The sequence below is a fragment of the Eucyclogobius newberryi genome, unplaced genomic scaffold (genome assembly GCF_026437365.1).
Source record: "Eucyclogobius newberryi isolate DKJ021-1_F unplaced genomic scaffold, fEucNew1.0.hap1 SCAF_6, whole genome shotgun sequence".
NCBI classification, from domain to species: domain Eukaryota; kingdom Metazoa; phylum Chordata; class Actinopteri; order Gobiiformes; family Gobiidae; genus Eucyclogobius; species Eucyclogobius newberryi.
This window is the reverse complement of record NW_027316278.1, coordinates 5,084,051-5,094,471: the sequence shown is the minus strand read 5'-3', so window position 1 is coordinate 5,094,471 and position 10,421 is coordinate 5,084,051. Positions and strand designations below refer to the sequence as shown.

The window sequence follows — 10,421 nt, the reverse complement described above, 5'->3', positions numbered from 1 at the left end:
GTGCAGCGCCCCCTTGTGGTGACACACAGGGTTTGCACTTCTGAATCATGTGACTGTCATTTACACACTTCAGAATAAGACTGAATAAATGGTGCTTTTCTTATACAACAGTGGAATCTGCTCTGTGTGTACAGAGAGGAGGGGCCAAAGCATAAGCCCCTCCTTTAATATAACACGGTACACAGTACAGCTTTAAACTTGGCTGTCTCCATGGCGACCAGCATGCTAAACGCTGAACACCTTTAAGTTTGACTCAGATATGATCATGATCCTTTATTTCATAATTGGAAACTTTAATCTGAACATTTACACAATTTAAACATAAATATATATATATATATATATAAAACATAAACGTATTGATATAAAAGATTTAAAAAGACACAAAAAGTGTTTATAGAGAATGAGGACAGCAAATATAAATGGTCATTGTCTTACACATTATTTCATTACAGTTAATTATATAATTAATACAGTATTATCTCTGACACATGAAATAAACTCTCAGATTCATCCTTATTTTACAATATTATGAAGTATAAAGTGTCAAAAAGGCTAAAAAAGTATCTAAAGTTTTTCATCTCTGGATTCTGCAGCTCCACCTCAGAGCTAAAACTGTCCATCTTTAGAGCTAAAACTGTCCATCTTTAGAGCTAAAACTGTCCATCTTTAGAGCTAAAACTGTCCATCTTTAGAGCTAAAACTGTCCATCTTTAGAGCTAAAACTGTCCATCTTTAGAGCTAAAACTGTCCATCTTTAGAGCTAAAACTGTCCATCTTTAGAGCTAAAACTGTCCATCTTTAGAGCTAAAACTGTCCATCTTTAGAGCTAAAACTGTCCATCTTTAGAGCTAAAACTGTCCATCTTTAGAGCTAAAACTGTCCATCTTTAGAGCTAAAACTGTCCATCTTTAGAGCTAAAACTGTCCATCTTTAGAGCTAAAACTGTCCATCTTTAGAGCTAAAACTGTCCATCTTTAGAGCTAAAACTGTCCATCTTTAGAGCTAAAACTGTCCATCTTTAGAGCTAAAACTGTCCATCTTTAGAGCTAAAACTGTCCATCTTTAGAGCTAAAACTGTCCATCTTTAGAGCTAAAACTGTCCATCTTTAGAGCTAAAACTGTCCATCTTTAGAGCTAAAACTGTCCATCTTTAGAGCTAAAACTGTCCATCTTTAGAGCTAAAACTGTCCATCTTTAGAGCTAAAACTGTCCATCTTTAGAGCTAAAACTGTCCATCTTTAGAGCTAAAACTGTCCATCTTTAGAGCTAAAACTGTCCATCTTTAGAGCTAAAACTGTCCATCTTTAGAGCTAAAACTGTCCATCTTTAGAGCTAAAACTGTCCATCTTTAGAGCTAAAACTGTCCATCTTTAGAGCTAAAACTGTCCATCTTTAGAGCTAAAACTGTCCATCTTTAGAGCTAAAACGGTCCATCCTCCTGTGACATCAGACACTTGGGGCCTCCTTTGCCAAACCCCGGTCTTCACTTGTGGCTCAGGAGAAGGTAAAAGCCCAAACACATGGAGCACAGCAGCGACACAAACAGGATGCTGCTCCACTTCTTGCGTTTGTGGAGGTACTTCTCCAGCAGCTGCATGTAGCTCTGCGACTGCACCTCCAGCTCCTGCTTCAGCTCCTCACAGCGGCTCCCCAGGAGCTCCGCCCTCTCCTTGTCCCACTCCTGCCGCCGTCGCTCCGTTTCTCTGCGCAGCTGCTCCACCTGTTTCTCCGCTCGCCCCCTCTGGTCCGCCTCCTGTCCTGCCCTCCTCTCCGCCTCCTCCACTTTCCTCCTCCACTCCGCACGCGCCGCTTCCTCCTGCCGCCTGAGTCTCTTCGCCTCCTCCTGCTCTTTCTTACGTTCTTGACGTTCCTGCTTGTGGAGCTCCTCCTTTTCCTTGAGCTGCTTCTTTCTCAGCGCCTTCTCCTTCTCAAATCGTTTATTGCTCTCGGTGAGTTGGTTTTCGAGTGTTTTGACCTACTTTTCACGCCGAATCTCTTTTCTTTCACTTTCAAACATCTCTTTAGTGAATCCACAGTTCGTCTGCGCCATTTTCTCAATCTTCTTCAGTAACTCTGTAACTTGTGCGTGATTTGTTTCGTCTTTATTGTTTAAAACGTGGCACCTGCCTTTGCATTCCTCGATCATGTCTTTAACAAAGCCACCGCATTCTTCTACGTAGTTCTGAAGAGACTGACTCTCCAGCTCGTCTCCTCGGGTGAAAACGATCATGACGAACTCTTTGGCCTTTTCTCCGAGCCTCTTCTTGATCAGCTGCAGAGAATGGCGGTCGTCTTCGTGGATGTTCCCGATCGGCAGCAGCAGTAAAAAGGCGTGAGGTCCTGGAGCCAATAGCGAGACGCATGTGGAGAGCTTTTCATTGCTGAAGCTCTTCTCGAACAAAGGAGGCGTGTTCACGATCGTGACAGCGTGTCCTTCCACCGTCCCACTCACCACCTCGCAGATCGCCTTCGCTCTTTTAGGAGCAGCTTTTGGCTTGAAACATTTCACGCCCAGAATAATGTTTGCAGCAAAATCTTTCCCACTGCCACTTTTTCCGATCAGAGCGATCCTCAAACCCATCGAGCTCGAGTACTTCTCTAGAGGCTTTGGAGCTCGTTCTAGCAGAGCTTTTATAAACATGTCCTGGGTGTAAGCTCTGGCGCCCCCTTGTGTCACTTTGTCCACGGTTTTCATCACCTCCTGGACCAGCTGCTGGTCTCCGATGTTCAGACACAAGGCTCCTCCTCCACAGCTCTGACACAGCTCCTCCAGGTCCACGCTACTTTGTTTGGAGAAGTTCACAGACTCCACGAAGAACAGGCCCACGGTGAAGTCTCTGACCCGAACGCTCAACGTGTTCTGTAATATCTCTAACTCACCCTTGTCTTCATCGGTGAGAGGACCCGGCGGTAGAACCAGGATGAAGGCATGGACGCCATGAATAAAAACACAAACTTCTGGTTCCGGTCTGGATTCTGCCGTGCTCTCTGCTGCCCCCTGTTGGTCCCTGGCTCTGAGCTGATGAGTTCAACCGCCACAGGAGCCACTGGTGACACTCTCCACAGACGCGTCTCGTTTGAATCATCTCAGTCACAGTAGAAACAGAAGAAAAGGACTCACAAAGCTCTGAGATGATGATTCCCTCTAAACTTCCTTTTAAAGCTGCAGCTCTTTCACAATAAGAGCTTTATCTGATTGAGCGGGGGCAGTTTCTGAAGACATCTGCCAAATAGTTTCATGAACCAAACCGGTTTTTAAACCTGTTTTGTTTCTTGTGCAGGAGAAAGACTGAGCGTTGTCATGGAAACAGGGAGCTCTGCTCGGCCTAAAATGGACTCAGCTGCTGAGGTCGTCACTGCTCCGCTCCTCCCAAAGAGAACCAGGTTCCTGTTCCTCCAGGTCAAAGGTTCTTTCAGCTTTGAAGGTCGATGTCGTTTGGTGTCAGACTTTAACGTCTTTATTTAGTTTGTTTGGATCGACTCCTTCTAGATAAACACGGGTTTCACTCCGAGACACAAATGTTTATCACCTTCATCTCTGTATCTTCTGTTTCTTCTGACCTTGTGACCTTGTGACCCATAAACCCAGAGGAGTAAAAACATGTTGTGAAGCGTCTGGACTGTAAAACGATCAAACGATCTGTGTTTTTCTGACAAACGCTGATCCTGTGACGCACGAGCGACGGTTGTTTTGAGTCAATGAACAACCGACTGCTGCGTGTGGGAGGGGCATCTGAGCGTGTGGGAGGGGCATCTGAGCGTGTGGGAGGGGCATCTGAGCGTGTGGGAGGGCATCTGAGCGTGTGGGAGGGGCATCTGAGCGTGTGGGAGGGGCATCTGAGCGTGTGGGAGGGGCATCTGAGCGTGTGGGAGGGGCATCTGAGCGTGTGGGAGGGGCATCTGAGCGTGTGGGAGGGGCATCTGAGCGTGTGGGAGGGGCATCTGAGCGTGTGGGAGGGGCATCTGAGCGTGTGGGAGGGGCATCTGAGCGTGTGGGAGGGGCATCTGAGCATGTGGGAGGGCATCTGAGCGTGTGGGAGGGCATCTGAGCGTGTGGGAGGGGCATCTGAGCGTGTGGGAGGGCATCTGAGCGTGTGGGAGGGGCATCTGAGCGTGTGGGAGGGGCATCTGAGCGTGTGGGAGGGGCATCTGAGCGTGTGGGAGGGGCATCTGAGCGTGTGGGAGGGGCATCTGAGCGTGTGGGAGGGGCATCTGAGCGTGTGGGAGGGGCATCTGAGCGTGTGGGAGGGGCATCTGAGCGTGTGGGAGGGGCATCTGAGCGTGTGGGAGGGCATCTGAGCGTGTGGGAGGGGCATCTGAGCGTGTGGGAGGGGCATCTGAGCGTGTGGGAGGGGCATCTGAGCGTGTGGGAGGGGCATCTGAGCGTGTGGGAGGGGCATCTGAGCGTGTGGGAGGGCATCTGAGCGTGTGGGAGGGGCATCTGAGCGTGTGGGAGGGGCATCTGAGCGTGTGGGAGGGGCATCTGAGCGTGTGGGAGGGCATCTGAGCGTGTGGGAGGGGCATCTGAGCGTGTGGGAGGGGCATCTGAGCGTGTGGGAGGGGCATCTGAGCGTGTGGGAGGGGCATCTGAGCGTGTGGGAGGGCATCTGAGCGTGTGGGAGGGGCATCTGAGCGTGTGGGAGGGGCATCTGAGCGTGTGGGAGGGCATCTGAGCGTGTGGGAGGGGCATCTGAGCGTGTGGGAGGGGCATCTGAGCGTGTGGGAGGGGCATCTGAGCGTGTGGGAGGGGCATCTGAGCGTGTGGGAGGGGCATCTGAGCGTGTGGGAGGGCATCTGAGCGTGTGGGAGGGGCATCTGAGCCATTTACCACATCACTGCCTTCAGCCACTTTGAAATATTCTAATATTTAAATGAAGCTGATTAAACTGATGATGGTGGTTTTTATGTAGTAGAAAAAGTATTAATAAATCATCTTTAATATTATTTTTCACAAATCAATGCAGTTTAATCATAATAATATTAATTATAATAATAATCTATATTTGTAACAAAGTAAAGTAAACAAAATAAACACAAATAATTATCAATAATTCATATAGATGACTAAAAATGCAATCAATTAAAAATAAGTAATTTAATGTTTTGTTTTTAAAAAAATGTAGTATAAGGAGTAGAAATAGTAATAGTATTTTTTAGAAGGATTTTTGTAGTAACAGTAGTTTTATTGTATTGATGTTAATACAAGTAATAGTAGTACTAATAGTAACAGCAGTAGAAACAGTAGTAGTATTTTGTTTCTAAATATTTTCAACTTAATAAGAAAATGTACACATTGATACACATTTGCACCAAATGTCACGTTCACTTTGGATTGTGCCTTTAATTTTTATTTCCTCATTTCTGTTTGTGTTTGTTTCATGTTTGAAATTTGACAAATATAAAAAAAAGACTTTGTGGAAACAGAGTGTGATCTCCTGCTCCACCACCAGAGGGCGTGTGCAGTCCAACCACAGACTGTGACCGGCCTAAGGACACATCCTCTGTGGCCTACTTAGTCCTGGTCCTGGTCCTGGTCCTGGTCCTGGTCCTAGTCCTAGTCCTAGTCCTAGTCCTAGTCCTGGTCCTGGTCCTGGTCCTGGTCCTGGTCCTGGTCCTGGTCCTGGTCCTGGTCTTGGTCTTGGTCCTAGTCCTGGTCTTGGTCTTGGTCCTAGTCCTGGCTCTGGTCCTGGTCCCGGCTCTGGTCCTGGTCCTGGTCCTGGTCTTGGTCCTGGTCTTGGTCTTGGTCTTGGTCCTAGTCCTGGCTCTGGTCCTGGTCCCGGCTCTGGTCCTGGTCCTGGTCCTGGTCCTGGTCTTGGTCCTGGTCCCGGCTCTGGTCCTGGTCCCGGTCCTGGTCCTGGTCCTGGTCCTGGTCCTGGTCCTGGTCCTGGTCCTGGTCCTGGTCCTAGTCTTGGTCTTGGTCCTAGTCCTGGCTCTGGTCCTGGTCCCGGCTCTGGTCTTGGTCCTGGTCCTGGTCCCGGCTCTGGTCCTGGTCCTGGTCCTGGTCCTGGTCCTGGTCCTGGTCCTGGTCTTGGTCCTGGTCCCGGCTCTGGTCCTGGTCCCGGTCCTGGTCCTGGTCCTGGTCCTGGTCCCGGCTCTGGTCCTGGTCCTGGTCCTGGTCCCGGCTCTGGTCCTGGTCCTGGTCCTGGTCCTGGTCCCGGCTCTGGTCCTGGTCCTGGTCCTGGTCCTGGTCCTGGTCCTGGTCCTGGTCTTGGTCCTGGTCCCGGCTCTGGTCCTGGTCCTGGTCCTGGTCCCGGCTCTGGTCCTGGTCCTGGTCCTGGTCCCGGCTCTGGTCCTGGTCCTGGTCCTGGTCCTGGTCCCGGCTCTGGTCCTGGTCCTGGTCCTGGTCCCGGCTCTGGTCCTGGTCCTGGTCCTGGTCCCGGCTCTGGTCCTGGTCCTGGTCCTGGTCCCGGCTCTGGTCCTGGTCCTGGTCCTGGTCCTGGTCCCGGCTCTGGTCCTGGTCCTGGTCCTGGTCCTGGCTCTGGTCCTGGTCCCGGCTCTGGTCTTGGTCCTGGTCCTGGTCCCGGCTCTGGTCCTGGTCCTGGTCCTGGTCCTGGTCTTGGTCCTGGTCCCGGCTCTGGTCCTGGTTTGATCAAACAAAACGACCTGGATTGATCTTCTCGCTGAGTCGACTCTTTCCTCGTCACATAAGATAAGATATTCCTTTATTGTCCACACATGGAGAAATTTCATTGTTGCAACGCAGGTAGATCCAGAGGAAAAGGACAGATAACTTATAGAAAGTTTAAAAAACACTCTTAATAGAAGAACTTATAAACAAAATTTCCTATAGACAAAACCTCTCATCTCTTAATAAGGAATGGAGGGAAAAATAAAGATAGAATAAAATAAAAACAGCGTAAGACAAAATAAGACTAATGATGATGTAAAATAAACACTTTCATCAGTTATATGCACATGAATGTGACATTATTGCATGTGAGTATAACAGTATTGTGAGTATGACAGTATTGCACATGTTTATGACAGTGTTTGTTATAAAGTCTGACAGCAGCAGAAGGACAGAGTGTGAAACGTCTCCTTCACACAGCGAGGGTGGATCAGTCACTGAAGCTGCTCTCCAGAGCGGACAGAGTGTCCTGCAGGGGACAGAGTGTCCTGCAGGGGACAGAGTGTCCTGCAGGGGACAGAGTGTCCTGCAGGGGGCGACACTCATGGTCCAGCATAGATGTGAATCTAGCCAGGACCCTCCTGTCCCCCACCTCCTGCACCGAGTCCAGAGCACAGCCCAGGACGGAGCTGGACTTCTTGATGACTCTGTCCAGCCTCTTCCTCTCCCTCTCTGTGATGCTGCTGCTCCAGCAGGCCACACCTACAGGAGCTGATGCCACCACAGAGTCGTAGAAGGTCTTCAGGAGTGGCCCTGTCAGGAGTGGCCCTGTCAGGAGCGGCCCTGTCAGGAGTGGCCCTGTCAGGAGTGGCCCTGTCAGGAGTGGCCCTGTCAGGAGCGGCCCTGTCATTCCAAAAGACCTGAGTCTCCTCAGGAGGTAGAGCCGACTCTGGCTCTTCCTGTACAGTCTGTGTTGTGAGTCCAGTTTGTGGTTCAGATGAACACCAGGTACTTGTATGAGTCACTCTCTCAATGTCCCGTCCCTGGATGTTCACGGGTGAGGGGGGCGTGGCCTGTCCCGTCCCTGGATGTTCACTGGTGAGGGGGGCGTGGCCTCTCCCGTCCCTGGATGTTCACGGGTGAGGGGGGCGTGGCCTCTCCCGTCCCTGGATGTTCACTGGTGAGGGGGGCGTGGCCTGTCCCGTCCCTGGATGTTCACGGGTGAGGGGGGCGTGGCCTGTCCCGTCCCTGGATGTTCACTGGTGAGGGGGGCGTGGCCTCTCCCGTCCCTGGATGTTCACGGGTGAGGGGGGCGTGGCCTCTCCCGTCCCTGGATGTTCACTGGTGAGGGGGGCGTGGCCTGTCCCGTCCCTGGATGTTCACTGGTGAGGGGGGCGTGGCCTGTCCCGTCCCTGGATGTTCACTGGTGAGGGGGGCGTGGCCTGTCCCGTCCCTGGATGTTCACGGGTGAGGGGGGCGTGGCCTGTCCCGTCCCTGGATGTTCACTGGTGAGGGGGGCGTGGCCTGTCCCGTCCCTGGATGTTCACTGGTGAGGGGGGCGTGGCCTGTCCCGTCCCTGGATGTTCACTGGTGAGGGGGCAGTGGGGTGGCGTCTGCGGAAATCCACCACCATCTCCTTGGTCTTCCCCGCGTTGATGAGGAGGTGGTTCCGCTGACACCAGTCCACAAAGTCCTGCGCCAGTCCTCTGTCCTCTGTCCTCTGTCCTCTGTCCTCTGTCCTCCGTCCCCCGTGTGGACTTTCCCCCACGAGGAAATGAGACTCAGATTTGGGCCAAAATATTGTCCATTCAACCTTTAAGTCTGAACTGACTCGACCTTGGACTGAATTATTGGCACTTTATATTTGGAATTATTCATGAGAAACAAACGACTTTTACAAAGAAAAATACTTTATGTCTGAGCCAAGAATCTGTTTAAAACATAATTAATCACTGTTCAAAACCAGGTCAAAACCAGGTCAAAACCAGGTCAAAACCAGTTCTAAACCAGGACTAAACCAGGACTAAACCAGGACTAAACCAGGACTAAACCAGGACTAAACCAGGACTAAACCAGGACTAAACCAGGACTAAACCAGGTCTAAACCAGGACTAAACCAGGACTAAACCAGGACTAAACCAGGACTAAACCAGGACTAAACCAGGACTAAACCAGGACTAAACCAGGTCTAAACCAGGACTAAACCAGGACTAAACCAGGACTAAACCAGGACTAAACCAGGACTAAACCAGTTCTAAACCAGGACTAAACCAGGACTAAACCAGGACTAAACCAGGACTAAACCAGGACTAAACCAGGACTAAACCAGGACTAAACCAGGACTAAACCAGGTCAAAACCAGGTCAAAACCAGGACTAAACCAGGACTAAACCAGGACTAAACCAGGACTAAACCAGGACTAAACCAGGTCAAAACCAGGTCAAAACCAGGACTAAACCAGGACTAAACCAGGTCTAAACCAGGACTAAACCAGGACTAAACCAGGTCAAAACCAGGTCAAAACCAGGTCTAAACCAGGACTAAACCAGGACTAAACCAGGACTAAACCAGGTCAAAACCAGGTCAAAACCAGGTCTAAACCAGGACTAAACCAGGACTAAACCAGGACTAAACCAGGACTAAACCAGGTCAAAACCAGGTCAAAACCAGGACTAAACCAGGACTAAACCAGGACTAAACCAGGACTAAACCAGGACTAAACCAGGTCAAAACCAGGTCTAAACCAGGACTAAACCAGTTCTAAACCAGGACTAAACCAGGACTAAACCAGGTCAAAACCAGTTCTAAACCAGGACTAAACCAGGACTAAACCAGGATTAAACCAGGACTAAACCAGGACTAAACCAGGACTAAACCAGGACTAAACCAGGTCAAAACCAGGTCTAAACCAGGACTAAACCAGGACTAAACCAGGACTAAACCAGGACTAAACCAGGTCAAAACCAGGACTAAACCAGGTCTAAACCAGGACTAAACCAGGACTAAACCAGGTCAAAACCAGGTCAAAACCAGGTCTAAACCAGGACTAAACCAGGACTAAACCAGGTCAAAACCAGGTCAAAACCAGGTCTAAACCAGGACTAAACCAGGACTAAACCAGGACTAAACCAGGACTAAACCAGGTCAAAACCAGGTCAAAACCAGGACTAAACCAGGACTAAACCAGGACTAAACCAGGACTAAACCAGGTCAAAACCAGGTCTAAACCAGGACTAAACCAGGACTAAACCAGGACTAAACCAGGACTAAACCAGGTCAAAACCAGGTCAAAACCAGGTCAAAACCAGGACTAAACCAGGTCTAAACCAGGACTAAACCAGGACTAAACCAGGTCAAAACCAGGTCAAAACCAGGTCTAAACCAGGACTAAACCAGGACTAAACCAGGTCAAAACCAGGTCAAAACCAGGTCAAAACCAGGACTAAACCAGGACTAAACCAGGACTAAACCAGGACTAAACCAGGTCAAAACCAGGTCAAAACCAGGTCTAAACCAGGACTAAACCAGGACTAAACCAGGACTAAACCAGGACTAAACCAGGTCAAAACCAGGTCAAAACCAGGACTAAACCAGGACTAAACCAGGACTAAACCAGGACTAAACCAGGTCAAAAACAGGTCTAAACCAGGACTAAACCAGGACTAAACCAGGACTAAACCAGGACTAAACCAGTTCTAAACCAGGACTAAACCAGGACTAAACCAGGTCAAAACCAGTTCTAAACCAGGACTAAACCAGGACTAAACCAGGACTAAACCAGGACTAAACCAGGACTAAACCAGGTCAAAACCAGGTCTAAACCAGGACTAAACCAGGACTAAACCAGGAC

The 10,421-nt window shown here is 49.8% G+C and overlaps 1 pseudogene; it reads right to left on the bottom strand.

The window, feature by feature from the left end:
* Positions 1 to 1,486: 1,486 nt before the first annotated feature.
* LOC140346810 (uncharacterized) lies at positions 1,487 to 3,539 on the bottom strand (annotated as a pseudogene).
* Between the last annotated feature and the right edge of the window lie 6,882 nt (positions 3,540 to 10,421).